This window comes from Bombyx mandarina, chromosome 24, assembly GCF_030267445.1.
Source record: "Bombyx mandarina strain Sakado chromosome 24, ASM3026744v2".
Taxonomy (NCBI): domain Eukaryota; kingdom Metazoa; phylum Arthropoda; class Insecta; order Lepidoptera; family Bombycidae; genus Bombyx; species Bombyx mandarina.
Genome location: NC_143230.1, coordinates 507,075 through 530,961, shown reverse-complemented (window position 1 = coordinate 530,961; position 23,887 = coordinate 507,075). Strand labels below are relative to the sequence as shown.

Here is a 23,887-nt window from a genome sequence, read left to right as displayed (position 1 = left end):
GGCAAAGCCAAGTTGGCGTCCAAAATGCTGGGAGTCCTTAACAGAGCGAAGCGGTACTTCACGTCTGGACAAAGACTTTTACTTTATAAAGCACAAGTTCGGCCTCGCATGGAGTACTGCTCCCATCTCTGGGCTGGGGCTCCCAAATACCAGCTTCTTCCATTTGACTCCATACAGAAGAGGGCCGTTCGGATTGTCGATAATCCCATTCTCTCGGATCGTGTGGAACCTCTGGGTCTGCGGAGGGACTTAGGTTCCCTCTGTATTTTGTACCGTGTGTTCCATGGGGAGTGCTCTGAGGAATTGTTCGAGATGATACCAGCATCTCGTTTTTACCATCGCACCGCCCGCCACCGGAGTAGAGTTCATCCATACTACCTGGAGCCACTGCGGTCATCCACAGTGCGTTTCCAGAGATCTTTATTGCCACGTACCATCCGGCTATGGAATGAACTTCCCCTCCACGGTGTTTCCCGAGCGCTATGACATGTCCTTCTTCAAACGAGGCTTGTGGAGAGTATTAAGCGGTAGGCAGCGGCTTGGCTTTGCCCCTGGCATTGCTGAAGTCCATGGGCGACGGTAACCACTCACCATCAGGTGGGCCGTATGCCCGTCTGCCTACAAAGGCAATTAAAAAAAAATATGATTACAGCAAACCTAAATACTACATTCATCTTTTTCATAACTAATAAAACATAGTTAAGTAAACGTGTATTATTCACTCGATATTTAATGTTTGGAAATAAATTTCATCACCCGTTTACTATAAGTAAGCTTTGGCAATATAGAACAGACTTCTTTACTGAAAATGAAATCGTATATTGTATTATCACTGGTTGCGTACGTGGAAACAATAGTAAGCGAATACCTACCTGCATGTTTTAGAAAAGTTAACTTGAGCGTTTTCGGTGAGTGAAACTAGCCGTCGCGTAACCGACGTGAACAAACCGTGCCCTTCACGGATCGTTCACATGAACTCGCCTGGATTTATTGTGATAGCGGAGCCGGGAAACTTGAATTTCAGCTACGAAGAAATAGCTTTAGTTGTTCGCAAGCGTTACCAAATATGCCGCATACTCTATGCCGTCAATTTCTGCCTCATTTAGGGTATCAGTTAACACTGACAGGGTTCTAAATTATTATTTTCGTTCCGTAAAGGCTTTTAACAAACAATACCATACCAATAATAATACAAGTTATCACTATTATTCCTGTAGTTAAGGAATTGAGTAGTTATCCATGTACACTGTGTCGTTTATTGAAAAGTGGAAAATATTGCAAGGTTGATGGATTTTCGAATTATTTATGCCAATATTTTCACATTTAGTGAGTTGCCGGTATTTCGGCGTTGTTTCAAGCATGGCGCTTCATGGGTAGACACGGGTAGTCCAGCCCTATTTCATCAAATATGAAAATCCAGGTAAGAACCCGTGAGATAAAAAAAAAGATAATAACCCTGTGTAATGTAGACAGACACGAAAGTTTAAAATAATATATCTCCGTTTTTCGAACATTTTTACTAAACTCACGGAATGATCAGAATTACATTTTTTCAAGGAATCGTATTTCTTTGCAAATTTTGTATACACATAATAATATACTATATGTATATAAATCATAGTAACTAAAGACTTGATGAGCAAATTCGGTTTTTAGTCAGTATCAATAACTTAATAGAAACTTTTTCCGTTATGTTTCCATTTTATGTTGGCAACATCGATCGTATGTGGTACAGTGATGAATGAAATCGGACACTCGTACCGTAGGGGTCTGGTTCAACGCGATGTGAAAGGTTGCGGTTAGGGCTGACACACATCGTTTCTTATAAAAAATTTAAATGACAAAAAGCGTGTTGATATCAGTAACGATAGTATCTCCATCAAGATTTTACAGATTGGAACCCGCTACACCGCTAAACCGTGAGTTGTATTGTTTTCTTGTGCTATGAAAAGACGGGAATGTATACGTCAAAAGATCCAAAATACCAAATACCCTTAACATAAACACTGACTTAGATCGGAAAACGAAATTTGACTTCATAGAGAGTCACTATATACTAGACTACTGGACTGACGAAGTAAAAGTAGTACATATTTAAGGCGAAGTGTCTTCTCAAGGTCATATTGTGTTTGTTATGTATTAAGGGTTTGTTCGTTGTTCGTTCGTGTCATATCGAATTAAATGTGTCAAAAGAGACCCTTTCAGAATGATACTTATGTGTCACACATAAGTCTAATAAGCCTAAACTCGATGAATTTATTAATGGCCTATCGTATTGTTCATCAAACCAGATCTGTGCACTCACATCTTTACGAAACACGCGCGACATAGAGTAGTAGTATAACAGTTAAGTGTTTGTTTTTAGGCAGTAGGGTTTATTCCCAGCCCGTCCATGTAGGTGCCATCCTGGCTAGTTCTAGCTCTACGCAGTATTGCGTTCTGGTCTGAAGGGTGAGACGGCGGTTAAACAACGTGAGACTTCGAATTTATCTTTCAAGATAAGCAGGGTTGTCATTGTTGTGGACTCCGGTAACCACTTAAAACTAGTTGGAGCTTGTCTGTTCATTTATAGAAATAGTGGTTGAATCAAGGTGGGTGGCGCATTTACGTTGTAGATGTCTATGGGCTCCAGTAACCACTTAACGCCAAGTGGCTTGTGAGCTCGTCCACCCATCTAAGCAATAAAAAATAAATCATTTTGAAATATTAACGAACATGCAAATTAAGGGTTGGATTAAATTATGTATTAAAAAATCGGAGCGATGTGACATCCCTGATTAGCGTTTATAAACGTATTGTTGTGTTCCCGATGTTTATTGGAGTACAAAAACTGATGCTGTAGGATTTCACACTGGACTACACAACACACGCTTTGTTAGGCTATGTATTTATAGATCTCTAATAGCTTAGGTCATCATGATTGGCTACGTAAGCATAGTAAATTCAATTATCTCTTTACTGAGCTTGGAGTGCGTTTACCCAACGGCCACATAAGGAGGGTAATGTTTTTCAAGTGTGTGTAGTTATTTCTTTAGCACGATCGATTGAGTCATCTTTATCATCATTTAGGCACTCACAGACGTTTACTGCAGACAATGCATTGACTTCTGAACGTAAACATAAAATTTTGTTGATGCCCCGGTTTGGATAAGCTTCAAGTGCATTTGTTTGAAGCTTTAATAAGATTGGTTACGGCATTTGTTATTATGTCTATAGGCCCTTGTAACCGCTTAGCACCAGACGACCGTCTGCTACTTAGAGAAAAACCTAAATAAATATAATCTGTAGGTATTAAGTAAGTAATGTATAGTTAAGTAGAGATTTTATTGCTAATCGATACATTGTGTGTGTGTGCTGTGATGACATGATTGATGACATCGTTTTACTGCGTAACCAAAGCTTTCGTAATATGTATCCATTATTTACAAGTGACGGCTTGAAGATCAGCTAGAAGCACTGAGTAGATACCTTAAAATTTACCCTTTACTGTCGCTTACGAGTGATGCAGAGCATCATTTGCTGGTGGTGGCATTTTTTACTGGTAGTAGGACCTCTTATGAGTCCGCGCGGGTGGGTACCACTACCCTGCCTATTTCTGCCGTGAAGCAATAATTCGTTTCGGTTTGAAGGGTGGGGCAGCCGCTGTAACTTACTTGAGACCTTAGAACTTATATTTCAAGGTGGGTGGCGCATTTCCGTTGTAGATGTCTATGGGCTCCAGTAACCACTTAACACCAGGTGGGCTGTGAGCTCGTCCACCCATCTAAGCAATAAAAAAAAAGAAGAAAAGTACAAGTCCTGAATCGAGATCTTTGTACATATTTAGAAATAGGCATCGGTTTCTTTTAAGATTTTGATATTACTACGTTCCTCCCGTAATGATTGTTAGCAGCTCATAAATCTGTCTACCTTCCTGTTCGTTATTTATTTCTTCCTCTGAAATCGTATGTCGAGACACTGGACACTTGCGTTATCAATGACTTACAAAAAGTTTGAAAAACCCTTTTTTTTACTAAAACACCATGTATTTCTAATTTGGTGGTCAGGGCGCCGACGACCGCCGGTCCGGCGTCCCGAGGGGGAGGGTGATGGAAGAGATGTGCTCCGTACTAAACGCTTCACTTTCCCCCTTTGCCTCTTCATGAGTTCTGTCTCATGCGAGGTTTGGACGTTGGTTGTTGAGCGACAGGAGGTGTTAGTCAGTTCGGCTCTGACATGCTCCGCCCTCCATCCCCAGTGGACGGCGGAAGTCCGGCGATTTCCTCCTGACCAAAAAAAAAAAAGTATTTCTAATTAAGTTAATCGCTAAAAGTAACTAACTCCTCCTATATTTGAAGCTGTTAAAAAGATGTCATAGTCTATAGTACTCTATAGTAGGTATGTAGAGACAATCAATGAACACATGACTTAGTACTACTTAGTTTACTGATAAGATGATAACGTGACCCGCTTTTGTATCGATTAGGTACATGATTTTGTTGTATATTTTCATACGGATTGAGTATTCCATGGCAATCAGTTGAAGCTCGCCAGCACTTGTGTGGCAAAAAAAAACACTTAATATTCTCAAAGTAGGATTGTATCCTGTGCGGAAATATGTATAAATATTACAGACAAAAACTGAGTACTTACATCCGGATTCCAAACAATTGTAACAAATCTATTGAATCTGAAATTGAATAACGTGTCTATTCTCGACCCAGTTGTGATTCTGATGATGTGATCAACCGTAATTGTATAAAGATAATTCCTCAAATTGAACCCCATGAAAGATTTTCGGCAAAAATAGGCAGGGTGCTGGCTGCGTACCAGTGGAGTTTCATTACTATTAGTAAGCACAAAAATTAATATTGAAAATCACTAGTGAACATATGCTAAGTACGTATTTCATTAAAAAAATAGTTACCTGCATGCGGGATTAGATACCAGAATACAATACCGCTTCCCGTGGTTTGGCAATCTATTTGCAATTGTGATTATAGGCATTTACTGGTGGTAGAACCTCTTGTGAGTCCGCACGGGTAGGTACCACCACCCTGCCTATTTCTGCCGTGAAGCAGTAATGCGTTTCGGTTTGAAAGGCGGGGTAGCCGTTGTAACTATACTGAGACCTTAGGACCTCGTCCACCCATCTAAGGAAAAAATAAATAAATAAAAGCCATATAACCCGTAAGCAAGGATGAAAATAAAAGGCTCAAAATAAATTTCGACTTAATTGACCTTAAGATGTGTGATAAGTGTTTATAAAAGCGTATTCAAGTGCCGAATGAGAATGTTTCACAATAATTGTTTGATTTTCTCGTTTGCTTTTTGTCCTATTGCAACATTTTACGTTTGAAGGTCGGTAAATGTACTAAATTCGCTGCCTCATACTAATAATATGTTCGATCGTGAACTTACGATCTCATTTGACAAAAAATTTGATGCGTCTGAGGACATATACCTAGTAGAGAAAAATTAATGTCTAATGTTTGGAAATTTGCTAAAACAATAAATAGTGAAATTTTTAATTGCATAATTTAGCATTCTTCTTTCGCAAGAATCTTTAAACACTGAAATATTGCATTGACTGTTGGCTTCCGCCGATCCTATTCAAATTCATTTATTTATTTAGTTATTGTCGTTACTTTTAGTTTTAGGAGATTCTTCAATCAACTGGAAATGAACTTCCTCAGGATAACAGGTCGTAACATGGTGCGAGCGAAGCCATCCTCGTGTCATACAAATATTATAAAGGCGCTGTTATAGTACAATCGAGCTTTGACTTTTAATTATATCGACGTGTTTGAATTTCTGACGTGGTTTTATTTTCTGAAAGTAAACTTTCATTGAACCAATATTTTGGAATATCGTATTGGCGTAGTTGAGATGAGATACAGTTTGTCTGAACGTCAACATTTTTATTTTATTAGTTGGGCAGACGAACTCTTCTTCTACCTGGTGTTAAATACTTACCTCAATGTATCATGAACACCGCCGTTTATATTGAGCCGTGAGGCCATAACTATACTTGAGACGTTAGAACTTATATCTCAAGGTGGGTGGCGCATTTATTTTGTAGATGTCTATGGACTCCAGTAACTACTTAACACCAGGTGGGCTGTGAGCTCGTCCACCCATATAAGCAATAAAAAAAAATCGATTGTGCTGTGTGATGGTTGTCTTACCCTCATCGGTAATCACTACGAGGGTGATCTCCCTTTTAGCTGAATGAATCTCAAACATCGTAAACAAGTGCCCTCGTGACCCACCTGCGCTAATAGCTATAAATATTATTTAGCTTGCCATACGACACGTCCTTAAGGAGTTCTCGACGCCCAGCTGACATCAGCTTGACGTTCACTCGGCTTGCTCATCGCCACGACCGGTATCGTGACCGAGGTCACAATCAGAGATGTGTTTTACCTTATTATATAAAATAATATATATATCTGAGTCAGATCCTGACCGAGTAAATGTAACGTTAAAAAAAAATCTGCTTATTAGCTAAAATAATTGTTTAGTTAGGTAGTAAATACCCAATATTATAAGTTCTGATTATGTTATTTATGATGGAGACAACGTAATGATAGGCCACGTTGAAATTTCTTGGGTCCGCGATCTGTTCCCAACATGTTATGTAGACCGTCAAGTTCCATACCTCCGCGTGCCCCCTAGGCATGGACATTTCGTATGAGGATCGGCCTGTTCAAAAAAAAGGCCAAGTCGAAATAGCTCTCAAAGTAAAACAACCGTAAGTCTTAGTGATACTATTTCTAACGTTCGTCTTCACATGAACGTTTTTATTGAAGGAAGAATGGTAGGACCTGCGCACAAATCGATCAATCGTTTACTGTTACTGTTGAGTTGATTTTGACGACTGGTTGAAAATAACCGACTCTGAAAGAGTAGCGCCTTCCAAAAAAAAATTATATAAAAACTCTCAGGATGAACGTACCTACATACATAGTAATATGATCATACCGAATGTCACACTTTTTAAACCACAAGCTTTCAGTTCGGACCAGTAAATGTGTGAAACACGACCACACTCTCTGAACGTGCGTGGCGCTATCCATGTCAATTAAGTTGACCTTAGCTGTTTGAATGTCGCTTGCAAACAGACGATGCAGTCTGTGTCGTTTTTTTTATTAATGAATGTATTAATGAAACACAATTGGTCATGTAGTAATTACGAGGAAGACGCATGTTTATGGTGATTACATGGCTTTTCGAATTGACGTGTTTCATTTTGATATTTTTGTTAGTTTAATTCCGTCGTTTTATATCCATTTGATATTAGCATGTCAAATAGCACCGGTTGCTTCAGCTAATGCAGCTGCCTGGATTGGTTGAAGAAGAAAGCTATTTGTACCTCTGTTTAAATAAGGTTTTTTTTATTGCTTAGGTGGGTGGACGAGCTGACAGCCCACCTGGTGTTAAGTGGTTACTGGAGCCCATAGACATGTACGACGTAAATGGGCCACCAATCTTGAGATATCAGTTCTAAGGTCTCAAGTATAGTTACAACGGATGTCTCGCCCTTCAAACCGAAACGCGTTACTGCTTCACGGCAGAAATAGGCAGGGTGGTGGTACCTACCCGCGCGGACTCACAAGAGGTCCTACCACCAGTAATTACGCAAATTATAATTTTGCGGGTTTGATTTTTATTACGCGATGTTATTCCTTTACCGCGGAAGTCAATCGTGAATATTATATATTATCCTTTAGGCCATGACGACTTCACAAGATTCGCTTAATTCGATCTATTCTGAAACACAAAAAAATCCGTCCGTAAATAATTATACTACTTTGTAGACATAGTTACCAGAAATATTTACTTATACCAAATTGACTATAGCATATATCGACATTGAGGTCGCGATTGAAAATACTTCTATTCTTCTGTATGGGTCGTGTCGTTCAATAGCGATAGAAATGTTCAGAAATCTATGTCAGTTGTACACCTGCCCGTGAAATAGTGATTTGAAAATAGATTTCAATCATGAGGAATTTCAATGACCTGCACATAAATGAATCCAGAACTAAAGTGAAGCTAAAGGATAAGCCTTTGAAATTCCAATCTAGGGATTCTGAGGATTTCTATTGCAATCTATACTAATATATAAAATCTAGTGGTTTTTACGGATGTTCCGTTATAACTACTGAACCATGCATCCTATTGACTTGAAACTTGGTATCCATGTAGAAAATACATGTACTTAATGGATAGGCTAATATTTATATGAGTGTTGGACTCCCTACACCAGTTGCGGGGGCGTTAATGATGAGAATCTTTATGGGGGTGAGAGATAATAATGTTAATTTTAAATGCTCAGCGAAGCGGTCGGGTACAGCTAGCAATAAATAAATACAAACAAAAATAATTTAGTAATAACTAGCCGTACTCGTCCGCTTAGCTGGGCATTTAAAATTAACATTATTATTTATTGTCATTATTATTAGGGAGTCCAACACTCATATAAATATTAGCCTATCCATTAAGTACATGTATTTTCTACATGGATACCAAGTTTCAAGTCAATCGGTTACATGGTTCAGTAGTTATAACGGAACATCCGTAAAAACCACTGTAGATTTATATATTAGTATAGATGTATGAAATGTCGTATGTTTGACGTTGAGTTGAAATAATGCCTGAATATGTGAATGCTGCTTACCTACAGAATTAACAAGCGGCTCCGTCTAGATTTATTTTCACAAACAAAGGAAATACGTAAGGTTATTTAGAATAATTTATACCGCCGGTTCTGCAGTCTCTTTCATCTATTTTCAGAATTTTAAACGTTAACACCAATCGTTCGAACGTAAAACGTTCAAATGTGTGCAGTATGGATACTTTGTTTTGGTCTTTAAAAATGCGAGGGTCCATTATGTAAAAACTGTTTGAAATTTGTACCTATATTCCTAAATTCGGTTGTTCGTTGGGGCAAATCAGAATTTCAAACAGCCACAAAACTTAATTTCTTATAATGCCAGCGAGAAAATTGTATATCTGCTTTTATTTGGGCAGAATGTAATTATCATGCAGATTTAATGAAATTAATGAAAAGGTCAACTGTTTATGTTGCAGTAAATCTGTTAATTCGATAAGATTCGTGCTTATGACAGCTATGCGCCTGACGAAAATGGACACTATTAGCATAATTTGGCAAGGCTTTTAAGTTCTTCACCCATATTATCAATCATGTTAACCCTCTGAGTTTCTCGCCGGATCTTCTCAGTGGGTCGCGATTCCGATCCGGTGGTAGATTCTGCAAGGCACTGCTCTTGCTAGGGCTAGTGTTAGCCGATTCTCTCTAGTTGAGCCCGTGAGTTCACCTACCCAACCGTGCGTAGCCGGAATGGTCCCTTAGGCAACCACCGAATAGGTAGGGAAATTACAAAAAATATTTACGATTTGTAACAAGTGCGGAATATGTTCGTTAGAATGTAGAATTTGCTAATCGAATGTTAAAACTATTTCTAATCGAATGTCTATACCTAACAGCTCCCTTAAGGAATGTTTGTTCTAGTCAAACTGATCCGTCCCAGTCAAAATAATTGAAAAACGATGTTTGTTCTGTGTTATTATTAACACCGAAATTCACATCACAATACTTCAGTATGGGAAATGGACAATAAAAAACAACGAATCGGTGTAGTTGGGAGCGTCCGTGTTGTTTTAACATTTAATTTTATGCTTGTATCATCATTAGTCACATACATGCCTACAATTTATATTGTATATTGTTGTTTGCTTTTGCAGTTTTTACAGGAAATAATTCTTTGGCACATTTTTTTTTTCTGTAGTTTCAACTTGGTGTTGGCGGATGTTCAGACATCACATAATCGGGGAATAAACGAGGTTCTAGTTTCGCTTAGAAGAAAAACTAACATAGCTTACAAAGCAGAATGCACAATTGATATGTTTCAACGATGGGCGGATATGTCATGCGCTTCGCGTTAAACAAAAATCACCACTTCGATAAAGCGGCACGACATGACAACCCTCGCATCGTGGCCGCCGGTAACTACATTCCCGATCCTGCGGACAGAATGGAAAGCAGTCGACGTCGCCCCAAACACATCATTTCAAACCCGTGGCTTGCGACGAAGGGCTCGACGAGAAAATTAACCCTCAGACACAGCCCACTGAGTTTCTCGCCGGATCTTCGCAGTGGGTCGCGTTTCCGATCCGGTGGTAGATTCTGCGACGCACGGCTCTTGCTAGGGTTCGTGTTAGCAACGTCGTCAGATTTGAGCCCCGTGAGCTCATCTACTAGTTAAGGTTACGCTGAAATAGCCTCTCAAGGGTCTCAGCTAGGTAGAAAAAAAAAACTCAATACTCGTTTACATTCTTAGCAAAATTTATGCCATCATTCGTATATCCGGGCGATCAAATAGCATCCGAAGTCCGCTGGAAATTTTCAAACATTCCATGGAGATGTTATAACTCTCCTACGCGCTGAATTCCTCCTTTCTAATTAGTGTGTCGTTCCCGTCCTTCTAAGTAATAAATGTTAGCTTCAAACTGTACATTCTGCGACAGTTTTCATTTCAATATTCAAATATATCTAATTCGTATGGAGGTTAATTGCGTTCGAGTCTGCGATACAAAAAAAAATTCGCGTAGGACGTTGCCAGATTGTCGCAGTATTTTTATAGATTCAATATTTGAAAGTATGCAAGATATTATTATGATCATTATTATTGGCAGTAGGTTCTTTCAGCTGTGATCAGATAGATTGTTGTTACGTAACAAGTAAATTTTTTTCGGTTTTTAATAGAAGAAAAAGCTTTTGAGGCAGCTTTGAAATTTAAGCGTGCTCTACTATTATCCTTTCTATAAGTAGTGCATGTGTAATAGTGAAGAAATGCTGGTATGTTTCGTTGTTATTTTAAAGAGCTAAATATTATTGTTTTATTTTTATTTGTTTGGGTATTCTGGTACAGTTAAAGTTGATTTACCCAGTTAAGTTTCCAACTTATGGGAAGTCTTCATATTTCAAAAACGTAAACTAATAACTATCTATACAGCAAGCCATTAAAAATAGTGTAGATCAAACACAATCCGAACACAAACTTAGAAATCATCTTATTTAAAGAGCTCTTCTGAGATTCTGAGCAATTAATTAGGACTTTGGAAGCAAAGGGTTTGTTGTTGTATACTGCTTATATTAAATATTTTGTACGGCTTAGGGATAATTTCCTTAAATATCCTGTTAAAATACGCCAAGTTCTAATTATCATCTTTCAAATGTAGGCGGAACCCTATTAGCAATAATGTGTGCACGTCTATAAATATTCGAGCGATGGCTTCGCATCCAGAAATAAAAGAATCACTTTCGTTTTTAATTCAGGAATGCAACTCTTTTAGTATTTTTAATCTTTATGTTTTATGTTATTTTTTGTTGCATATACTTACCGTGCTCGTTGTCCAGTCTCGGCAACATTGTAACACAAGATTAACTCGTTACCAATATATTAACATTGTTTATGTCGTCAGGGATTATTGTCTTTCAATATGGATATTGATCTCGTTATGTGAATTCATGCTAATAATAATTAAAAAAAAAGAACAAAAACCCAAAACAGACTTCAATAAAACAAAGTGAGAATATCATCAATGTAGTGGAAGTCAATTTAATATATTATTATGCAGATAACTCAAAAACCACTGGTCAAATCTTGATAAATGGGACCACACGAGTAGCAACAGCTTTTAAATAATAAATTTTATATTAATTAGAAATAAATTTCATAAATAAATTTCATTATTCATTCAATTCATTCAACTTAGAAATATATTTCAAAATAGGTTCGTCAAAAATATTTCTAAGGTAACGCACATTAAAATAATGCAGATGAATTGATACCCTCTTCATTTTTTGAATCGGTTAAAAACAAGCTGCGATTACTGGCTGTAATTTAATTAGGTCGACTAGGCTCACACATCCTGAATATTCATGTCTTCTAGATCTAAAATTGCGACCAAATGTAACGCCTTCTGTCCATGACACCGATGAAAGATTTCCATTCCAGCGAACTGTACGATAGTAATGTTTTTGGAAATGTAATGATAGCTAATTTTGATAAAATATACTTGCTATGTTTATTACATACTAGCGACCCGCCCTCGCTTCGCTTCGGAAACATTAAAACACACATGAAACAAAACAAAACAAAAAAAAAAAAAAAAAAAGTAGCCTATGTTCATCAGGGACAATGTCGGCTTCTAATGGAAAAATAATTTTTCAAATCGGTCCAGTAGTTTCGGAGCCTATTCGAAACAAACAAACAAACAAATCTTTCCTCTTTATAATATTAGTATAGATTGATCATTTTGAAGACTGTAATGTGATCTCGATAAGATTCTTCAATCTACTGTTAGAGCTAACCTTAAAGAATATACTCATCATATAGAATACACCTACCCTCAAATTTCCTCCATAGTGCAATTGTATAGGAACTGACCAAGATGAAATGTGTTGATTTCGCTGCGAATATTTCACATTGCATATAGAATTCGTATCGTGCAAAACTAAGAACACGTTAAATGGTGTATCTAAACTAGTCGCGTACGTCACAACGTCGACCCGTCCACGAATAGTTACCCAAAACTGGTGCAAAACTATTTAAAGTAATGTAAACATTTTACGATGTGAAACGGGAATGTCGGTAGTTTGTACTTTGTTTGACTTGTTGATTTGATGCGTCGTAAACGTGTGTGTGTGTGTGTGTGCGCTCTTGTGAAATACAAAGCGTAGGTTTCGCTACTTTGATGACGTCAGAAACAAAGTGATGTCTGGCTGTGAGAAAGTATTTCAATCGTTTAACTTTTTTTTTAGACCATGGACGTTTTGTATACTAAATATTAATAACAGCGATGTTATCGATTTCAGCATACAAATTATTATTTTTTTGCTTGGGTTGGTGGACGAGCTCACAGCCCACCTGATGTTAAGTGGAGCCCATATACATCCACAACGTAAATGCGCCACCCTCCTTGAGATATAAGTTCTAAGGTCTCAAGTTTAGTTACAACGGCTGCCCCACCCTTCAAACCGAAACGCATTACTGCTTCACGGCAGAAATAGACAGGGTGGTGGTACCGACCCGCGCGGACTCACAAGAGGTCCTACCACCAGTAATTACGCAAATTATATTTTTTGCGGGTTTCATTTTTATTACACGATGTTATTCCTTCACCGTGGAAGTCAATCGTGAACATTTTTAGTGATGTGGTTTTTTTGTCAACAAAAATGTGGACAATTCCACACTATTACGGTTACCTGGTGAACAGCCAATTTACATTGGCAGACGAACTGGCTGTCACGAAATACATTCCTTTATAAAATATTTTTATAATGATTTTTATGTTTTTTATTACCCAATGGATACGAGTGTCAACAGTAGATTAATCTATCTACTCTCTTGTTCGTTTCCACAAGACGACTCGTTCCGACACGGTACCGATTTTAACTGATTTTGTTTTCATTTCTTAACTATTCGAACTGTGTTCCGTAAGAATTCAATTTATCTCCGTAACCCACATTCGGGCGCGATACATTGGTCACACATCATCAGCGAGTATTGGAATATCTATAACGGCTTACAATTAATTTTTATTGTTCATGTGATGGTTTGAGGTCAACAGCTGTTTTGATGGGTTACTGTACTTTTTTACTGTTTTTTTTAAAGTCAACAATTGCCTACTTGTCGATCGGTAGAATCAGGAGGTCACGGGCTTCAGAAACCTCATCTATTTAGATGTCGTCTGGAGAATAATACGAGTTTACCTCTAGAAAATGCTGAGGCATATATCTTCGCCGTGCTTTGCAGAATCTACCACCGGATCGGAAACGCGACCCACTGAGAAGATCCGACGAGAAACTCAGTGGGCTGTGTCTGTGGATTAATTTACACGCCGAACCCTTTATCGCAAGCGCCGGGTTCGACGAGAACGATGACTAGTGCTTGGGGTAGCTAAAAGTACCATTAGTGGATCGGGAGGATCCGATTGTGGACCACAAGTATTATCGATGCAATTACTAAATTCCTTTTTTTATATTTGAATATATTACTGTACAGGTGATGTTTTTATTTATTTATTTAGGCCACAATTTAAGTTAAATACCATTAAATCTCGCATTATTTTTCGCAATACACAATAAGATTTCACTGTCAAGGTGTATTTGATACCAACCTTTTTATTTCTGGCGCGAATGTGCTACGTGTTGCGGTTTGAAGTATAGCACAGCTGTTGTTACAATATCATCACGACTTGATCCCATGTCGGCCAACGAATTAATGTGAGGTGAGCTGTTGGCGCATCGAGTCTGCATCGAAAGAGTTCTAGATGTGTATAGAGGTTTATTTACATATATGGATGACGTAATCATTGTCGGTGAAGTGATCGTCCGCTGTGCGGCTGCTTGTTGTACAATTGCACTATGATTGATCGTTGGTGGTCATTTATTTTTTAATGCTTAGATGGGTGGACGTACTCACAGCCCACCTGGTGTTTGGTTACTGGAGCCCATAGACATCTACAACGTAAATGCGCCACCCACCTTGAGATATAAGTTCTAAGGTCTCAGTGTAGTTACAACGGCTCCCCACCCTTCAAACCGAAACGCACTACTGCTTCACGGCAGAAATAGGCGAGGTGGTGGTACTTGCCCGCGCGGACTCACAAGAGGTCCCACCACCAGTAATTATGTACGCAAATTATAATTTTTGCGGGTTTGATTTTTATTACACGATGTTATTCCTTCACCGTGGAAGTTGTGTCATTTGAAGATTAGTGCGTTATTGAATTTTGGATTATATTAATGTCTGTCTGTCTTAGAAAATGTAAAGTATGCGAAGTGGATTCGGTCTCTTAGTTGGAAAAAAGTACCGAGTTTGTACGTTTGTTTTCTGAAAATTCATTATTCTAATACAACAACTGTGTTGTGCTGTACGACATAGATCTGGCACTTATCTCACATCTGGCACCCCCTTATCGAAATCCAAAAAATAAACGACCAGACCTCGAGAAACCGCTTATAAAAAATAGACGGCAGTCAGCACATAGCTTAAACTTAATTTGACGAACAACAGTCGCCTTGTTCACGAAACCTCTGAAGTATTGGAAAAGTCTAAAAATGTACAACGAAGATAATTAACACGAGATTATATCGTAAAAATAGTTTTAATTTCTGGTCCGCATGACTAACGCGGAGCAATTCCAGTCGTAACGACGCTAAGCGAAGACTTAGCCCTAAAGCTTCAAGGCTCGCGATAGCATTAATTTCGGGCTTCTGTAATCGTATCAGGAGTCCGTGAATACGAATCTACATCTGAAGATACTGTAGCTATATTTTAATCTCACACAAACACAAGTATACCATAAATAGGCGCTCACTACCCAAATTCGTGCTTTACAAATGCCATGGCATACATAGTAGCAAAGACCCACCTGTCCTGGTGAAACTGGAAAGGCCTCCGTGCCACCAGTAATCCTTCAATCCTAAAAAAAAGTAACAAAGCATACGCGTAGTAAAAGTTGCCATGGTAACCGTTGCTATAAGACTGGTAGTTTAAGGACCAAAGAATGACACAAGCAACTCTAAAACCGAGGAAAATGGAACGCGCGTCATTTATAGTTCTCGTAAAACTTGTAGAAGGATTTTTTTTCAAGATTTCATACCATATCCTTTAAACTAGACACAGATTCTCGTCTAAGGGTTGTTGTAAAAACTAGATCTTATTCTATGATCCCTCATACGATCTACGTCGTCTAGTCCGCGCTAGACAGTTTCATTTTAAGTTCATCTGCATTGCGGATCCAGGCCGGCGCATCAGCTGCTATCAGCTAACTGAATTTATACCTGTAAGTACTGCAGAGGAAAACTTGCATTTCAATTTTAAGGTTAACCGTGATTCTAGTGGTTTTATGCGTTTTTTTTATTTTTTATAGCTTAGATGGATAGACGAGCTCACAGCCCACCTGGTGTTAAGTGGTTACTGGAGCCCATAGACATCTACAACGTAAATGCGCCACCCACCTTGAGATATAAGTTTTAAAGTCTCAGTATAATCACAACGGCTGCCCTACCCTTCAAACCGAAACGCATTACTGCTTCACAGCAGAAATAGGCAGGGCGGTGGTACCTACCTGCGGACTTAAGAGGTCCTACCACCAGTAAGTGTCGCTGGGTACTGGCCGAAATCACGGCTCACCCGGCTTAAAGTGGGTACAGGAACCCATAAACGTAATGCGTACCGCCACCCGCTTTGAGAAATAAATCTAAGTGTCAATTTTATGTATCGTATGACGGTTTCTTTCATTTCAAACTAGACCACATATATGGAAACAGAATTGATGTTTAAAATTAACGCGAGATTATCCGTAAAAATTGTTTTAAACTGCGATTAATAATAAATAGAAAGATATGTTTGCTACTGACATGACATTCAGAGCTCGTTCATAATGTGCATCACGCAATTTCCCCCCACCGTTACAACACAACAATTAGCGTTGTTAATGTGTAAATGAGAGCTCCTACGGAGTGCATCGAAGCGTGATCGACGCACGTAAATAATATTCTTTGAGGAAAACACTTTTACTCTTTCATATTTTTAATTTTGTCTATACATCTATACTACTATATAAATCTTTAGTGGTTTTTACGGATGTTCCGTTATAACTACTGAACCATGAATCCGATTGACTTCAAACATGGTATCCATGTAGAAAATACATTTACTTAATGTGTAGGCTAATATTTATATGAGTGTTGGACTCCCTAATAATAATGACAATAAATAATAATGTTAATTTTAAATGCCCAGCGTAGTGGGCGAGCACGACTGGTTGTTTTATAAATTTAGGCATCGATCACTTTAAAAAGTTCTCTTGGATTTTGTCATCGGTTTGAGAACGGTAAATCGCTGGAAGAGTAGGTATTTGTTGTTTTGCCTGAAACAAATCGAGACGGAATACCACTGCGACCCCGTTAGCGTTTATCAACAAATCAATTAAATATGTTTATAAACATATTTATCTAAGTCCCGTAAAGGTTACCGAGACGTTTCCGTCGTCGTGTAAGCGCAGCGGCCTTGTTGATACGAGTCTACGTAAATAATGAAATCGTTTGAAGTCATTCCGCGTTGATGAGTCATCGCGGGCGGACACTTCTGTATTTACTTTTATTTAAGTATCAACATTTTATTAGTTTGATATTAATCAAATTTTAGCAATATGGCGAGGCTGAACTACGTTCCTTACATTACCGATAATTCGCGAAGCAGCAATCTCCTCCCGATTCAGTAACGGTGCTTTTAGGTACCTCAAGCACCGGTCAACGTTCTCGTCGAACCCGTCGCTTACGACGAAGGGCTCGACGAGTAAATTAACCCACAGACACAGCCCACTGAGTTTCTCGCCGGATCTTCTCAGTGGGTCGCGTTTCCGATCCGGTGGTAGATTCTGCAAAGCACGGTTCTTGCTAGGTTCGTGTTAGCAACGTCGTTAGGTTTAAGCTCACCTACTAGTTAAGGTTCTGCTGAAATAGCTTCTCAAGGCTATCAGGCATAGGTAGGGAAAAAAAAGAAAAAGCGAAGCAACTATTATTGAATTGTTAGGTCGCCTTTGAAGGCGCTCGGATAGCTGTTAGCAAATTCCACCCCTCCTGGCTGAGGCCTTGCTCGCCCACCTGCCCTGGTAAAACTGGAAAGGCCTCCAGGCCACCAGAAATGTCTCAACCATAAAAACAATCATTACCGATGGCTATAAATGTCCACTTACGATCGGAAGTTCTGACTACAGTAACAAACTGGCTTGGAAGTTCTAGTCTTAATTCGCCTATAATAATTAAATATAGTGTTGCAAATGATGTGACAATAAAAACCAGCAGCGTAACGACAAGTTCTTTTATTTGTGCAAGAATGCAGAAAAGTAGTTAGAAATGGCTGGCATGGCTTGTTTTATTAACACTATCCCCCCTTCGTTGGCTTTGGCTGGCGGCGGTGGCGGTGGCTATGGCGGAAGGGGGCGTGTTAATATGGCTTGGCGGCTTGGCTGGCGGCAGGGCATGACAGCTGACGTCACGTCCGTTACATTCGGCCATCCTGCAACAATTGCTCCCGCAATGGGGAACACACAAAAACATTTAGTTCTCAAATAAATCAATAAGGTCTTCAGTTTCGAGCTGCTCATCGGAACTACTAGCGCTATCGGACACATGGGCTATACTTTTATAGGGCTTTAATGAATCTGTTGATACCAGGCCAGTGAAGTTTTTATAACTTCGTAAACCTTTTAGATATACTTCTAATTCGATAACAATTGTTACCTACTACTTTAGTTACTACATACGGACCTGAGTACAAATCGTCTAATTTGGTATTAATCCTAGCGGCGCTACTAACCAGTTGGCGCCTGTCTCTATGATACAAAATGCCTTTTCTTATAAACATGAGCTTTTTTTTTATATTAATGTTGTGTGTACTCGCTTGTTTTATCCTAGCTGCAGCTATCTTACGCCGTGCGTCAACAGTTTCTGGTTCGAGACCAGGAATCGAAACATCACATATTGACCTACCAGAGCGCGCAAAGATTAAATCACAAGGCTTGTAGCCGCTGTTACTTTTAATTGTGTTGTTTGTGCCTCAATTAATGGAGTTCACTAAATTATTTGAAGCTTCACTAGGATCAGTTGCCCGCAACACAAAATTGTATGTTTAGTTTGTTCAACCTGGCCAATTAGCGCGCGGACAAGCAATACCGTTTAACGTATGCCTAAACTGTTTATCTTCTGATATATTTTTTTAAAGTACCTACTCGTAAAAGCTTTCCCGTAGTCTGTCACCACGTGATTCGGGTATCTGGACAAACCCTATTAATATATTTTTCAATGCACGAATGGTCCCGATTAAATTTACAGTACGCGTTAGTTCAGCTATCACAAATTTAGACAACGCATCTTTCATTACGATCATGTACTGGTTGGTGCCCTTTAGATGTCCTACAGAAGGGCATCATGTTATATATTTGTACCATGCGCATAGTATCAGATGGTTTAGAGATCGGATATAGACAGTCTTCTTTTTTTTAACATAGTTATCCTTCTCATGTGTACAATAAAGACATGCTGCCACGTATTTCCTAATAAAGCGTGTCATTTTAAGAAACCAATATTGGCTTTTAATCAGAGCTAAACGATGATTTAGATCCACGTGACAAATGTCGTCATAGTGCATTTGTACAATTTTCCATTTAGCCGAAGGGACTGCGAGTCTATTTCCCTTAAAAAATTTTCGAACTAGTTCATTCATAATTATCTTTAACATCAGCGCGACTTCGTCCGCGTGGAATATAGTACACAAAGAATGCTTTATTTTAGTACAAATTGATTAGCATAAAAAAAACGTTATAGTGAGCCAACCTTAACATATGCTATCGCGGACATTTTTTTTTTAGATCTTTTAAAGGGGTACAATTCTGTCACATTATTTTAGCGAAACTTTAACAGTTTCTGCAGCGCACGCACCGGAAGCTCTCAAAAGGGAAAATAACCCGATTTTGAAACATTACTTACTGGTACTTCGCTTGTATTGGTCTTAGCTGACCCAGTGATGGTCTTAGCGGTGCTAGCGTTATATAGCCTATAACCTTTCTCAATAAATGGGTTATTTAACACTGAAAGAATTTTTCAAATCGGACCAGCAGTTCTTGAGATTAGCGCGTTCAAACAAACAAACTCTTCAGCTTTATAATGTTAGTATAGATTGCTTTATAATCGAACTAAGCTTTTCGTCCTGACATTGCACAGTACAGAATCAATCAGTAACTAAGACGATTCACGTTCATCATGTCAACAGGATGCCTATTAAGCGCGTCTACAAATTTTCCATACGTTCACCAGGTCTATACTCAACACTAATGTCATAATCTTCTTTCAAAACTCACCATCGCGCAATGCATGGTATAATGTCGCGTTTGGTAAGCGTAGCACAAACCACAGTACAATCAGTTTCTACTATATCATGTTTACCTACTTCATAAACACGGAACCTACGTAGCGATTGTATGACCGCCAGGTTATGAGCTCTTAACTATGATACACATTCTTCCTTCCTAGTAACCCGGCTAAAATAGTATAACAGGCCGCAGTGAGTTGTCAGTTTGTTTTTGTAATAGTATACCAGAAATTCCTAAGTTACACGCATCGGTTTGTATTTCTGTAGGAAGCATAGGATTATACAGAGCTAGCACAGGTTTGAAACGTAAGCTGTTTTTCAGTTGTTCGAAATTCGCGTTTTGTTCACGGCCCCACACCCATGATTTATCTTTTTTTTTTTTTAAACCAATAAACTGTCGCACACTATAAGCATTATTTGGCACAGGACACTGCGAAACGGCCGTCAATTTTTGTTGCACCCGGCTGTATACCGTCTGAAGATATTTCATGACCTAATAAGTGACTTGTTCCTCCAAGAATGAGCATTTACTCATATTTAATTTTAAGTCTCCACCATAAAATTTCCCAAGTACTTTCTCAATAATTATTGAACCCGATTTTATACCAACTGAGGGTAGATGTAAATCGTTTAAAATTGCTAGTATCTCGATTTGACCTACATTTATTTTTACCCATTTCTTTTCTACCCACAGACTCAATTATTTTATTTATTAAACGCATTTAACTACCCCACCTAGTGGAATAAGGTGGAGATAAAGAAGAAACGCATGAATACAGATGGCGCATTTGCTAAACCAAAAGGAATTCTAGTGTACTAGAAATAATGACCTTGCGGTGTAATGAAAGCAGTTGTGTGTCTGGCACAATGCTCAATTGATGGTAGCCCTGGGCTAAATCTAAACTCGTGCAGTACTGTTCGGTGGATACTTTTATATTTTACCATAGCGTTTAACGCACGATAATCAACGCATAGCCTACTGTCGCCGTTCTTTTTCTTAATAAGACCACTGGTGAAGCATGACTAGATTCAGATTATTTTATAATGCCGATGTCTAAAAGTGGCGATACACGGGCTGATCACTAGTAAGCTTAATTTGCATTTGAACTAAATTGGCAATACCTAAATCATGTGTATTCGTAGCAAAGCAATGCTTATACTGTATTTTTTTTAATCTGAATGACTCCTAATATTTAATGGCTCCTTTTAATTTTTTTTATTTCTACCCACAAATCTCGAAATATTTGTAATGGCATGGCTATGGCAAGTAGAAATGCAACACACCTGGCTGTTTGGCTGTGGCTCCTCGCAGCTGTTGGCCCTCAGCAGGACCTCGCCCGGCGGCCACAGGATGGTCTCCGAGCCCATGTTGATGTCTTTGATGTAGCTGTCTTCGCCGTTCAGCAGCGTCGCAGGCAGGGAGAAGGAAGCTCGTAGCCGTGAATCTCGTGAAGCGCCGTGAAGCTCGTAGTGCCGCAGTGGGTTACTCCACGTTGTTGCTCTTCTAGTTTCCGTCCACGTGAACCAGAATGATGGAAGGACAGGGCGGCAGGCGCTCTTCGTCCGACGACGTCGATGTTCCTTTGGTTTGATTGTTCCAGGTTCTTCATCCTGTAGCTCAAGTATCGCCTTGTGGACCTCCTTCTGAAGCCATTTTTCAACACCTTCCTCGCCAGTGGAATAGGAGCTTCATCTTCTTCAAACTTGTCAGAAGACCGAGACATCTGAGCGTGTATATGACGTTGTTTCATTTCTTTATGCCACTTCTGATTGTTGCAAATGATGTGACAATAAAAACCAGCAGCGTAACGACAAGTTCTTTTATTTGTGCAAGAATGCAGAAAAGTAGTTAGAAATGGCTGGCATGGCTTGTTTTATTAACACTATCCCCCCTTCGTTGGCTTTGGCTGGCGGCGGTGGCGGTGGCTATGGCGGAAGGGGGCGTGTTAATATGGCTTGGCGGCTTGGCTGGCGGCAGGGCATGACAGCTGACGTCACGTCCGTTACAATAGCTTCAGAAAATACGGCTGACAAGAGACGACAGTAGGCTTATCTACTCCACCATTATTAATTATGCATAATACAGGTCAAATTGGGTTATCGGTAAAATTTATTGTTTTTATTTCTCCAGAGCTTTGTGTTCGCCGACAGCTTGCAATTATCGTGTCTTTTAACAAGGATTTTTCCGATATTCAAACGCAAAATTAATCAATAACAAAACAGCTGTGGTCGGAACGTTTGTTTATCTCGTGTTTATAAGTAATTGTGAAATGATTGTGTTTGAACGTGTTTATGGTGTGTGCCTTTGCCAATATAAAGTTTATGGAAGTAGCTTTGGTATGTATAAAACTCGAGAATGTATTAAGGTAACATGTAGGGTAGGCACAAAATAGCACTATGTGTGTTTGCAGTCATTTTACTCATACTCTATTTCAAAGGCTGATGAAGAAAAATTGAATTTAATTACAATTTCATTACAAAAGTGGCATTTCATTTGGGCTTTCTTTCAGTATCTAGGCTTTGAGTCCATTGGTGTGTATGTAAAAAGTTACGGCTGGTCTTTCAAGAGAACATTACCTTCATCTCAACCATAAAGCTGTTTGTGATTGTTGTTATTCAGAAATTGATGGATCGAATTTAATTAAAATAGTTGCTTATGGTGAACTTTGCTATGTGCTGGGAGATCCTTAACTTAGTTTGGACTGTACTGTTAAAAGTACTGTTGTTGTACAGTTAAAAGTGAGACCTTACAACTAGTGTCTCAAGATAGGTGGCGGCATTTACGTTGTAGTTGTCTATGGGCTCCGGTAACCGCTTAACATTAGGTGGGCTGTGTGCTCGTACACCCATTTAAGATAAGAAAAAAAAACTCGATCTAGATGATTTTTTTGAGGGCTTTCATGCAGATGCAAGTGTTTTTTATTACGCTAGTAGCATACGGCCCACCTGAGGGTGAATGGTTACCGTCGCCCAGAGATTCCATCAATGCCAGGGGTAGCCATAGGTTAAGTACTCTCCACAAACCTCGTTTGAAGAAGGATATGTCATAGCGCTCGGGAAATCGTTTGTTAATATTATTTTCGGTTTTGATTTCTAATTGACAAAATAATACGCCATACAACAATGTCATAATTCCCATCGATCACATTACCGAATAATCTATAAATGTTTGAGCGGAAACCGTGGGAAAATAACGTTTAAGCTAATGGTGTTCTAGATTGTGTGTGCTATGCGAGTGATTCACGGCGAGCGTACGAACTAACCGTTACATTGTGAGCGCATTCTTATGTCATCGTTTGTATTGTGTGAATCAGGATCTACAAGATATTTCGTTTTTATTGTTTTTATAGCGCCTCAAGTGTACCGGTTCTGTGACCTTGCCTATGATAAACCACTTTTCCTACTTCCACATGTAACGTTCGCTGTAATTCTATGCTCATATTGTACTCGGATATTACAAGACTTATCTCTGCTGCAACATGGCTGTACCGCTCTTTAACGGAGGGGAGTTCCCCAGTTTTATTTCGGCCAATTTCAAGTGTAGTGCGTTGTTAAACACCTTTTCTTCATAGCACGTAAGAACTTTGGAACTGATTTCCTTTATGCAAAAGACGTTCATTGCTTAAGCTTCCTCCCGTCGTTTTCCTCATTACTGAGGGTCGTGACTCCCACGCTGCATCAGTTTCTCCCGTACGATTTCCCTCCATCTGCTGCGATCCTTAGCTTCATGAAGGGCATTGTGAAAGTTGATGTTCAGAGAAGATCGCATTTGGTTCAACCATCTCGTGGGACAACGTCCTCTGGGACGTTTGCCATCTACCTTGCCTGTCACCATCAGAAGACTGAATGCTGAAGCCTAGCGTCGGATAAAAACATGGAGAAACAAAATAGATGTCATGATGCGCGACTCTTGTCCGTGGTTTTCGATTTTTTTT

The 23,887-nt window shown here is 39.1% G+C and overlaps 1 protein-coding gene and 1 pseudogene across 4 annotated transcripts in view; one reads left to right on the top strand and one right to left on the bottom strand.

Moving 5' to 3' along the window:
• Positions 1-23,887, top strand: part of RhoGEF2 (Rho guanine nucleotide exchange factor 2) — a 176,677-nt gene that overhangs the window by 3,285 nt on the left and 149,505 nt on the right. The window lies entirely within an intron of this gene.
• Positions 17,890-21,956, bottom strand: LOC149499916 (uncharacterized; annotated as a pseudogene). The gene is made up of 2 exons (XR_016325336.1): positions 21,237-21,956; positions 17,890-18,101 (listed from the first exon to the last, which is right to left on the bottom strand). The product of XR_016325336.1 is annotated as an uncharacterized LOC149499916 (transcript).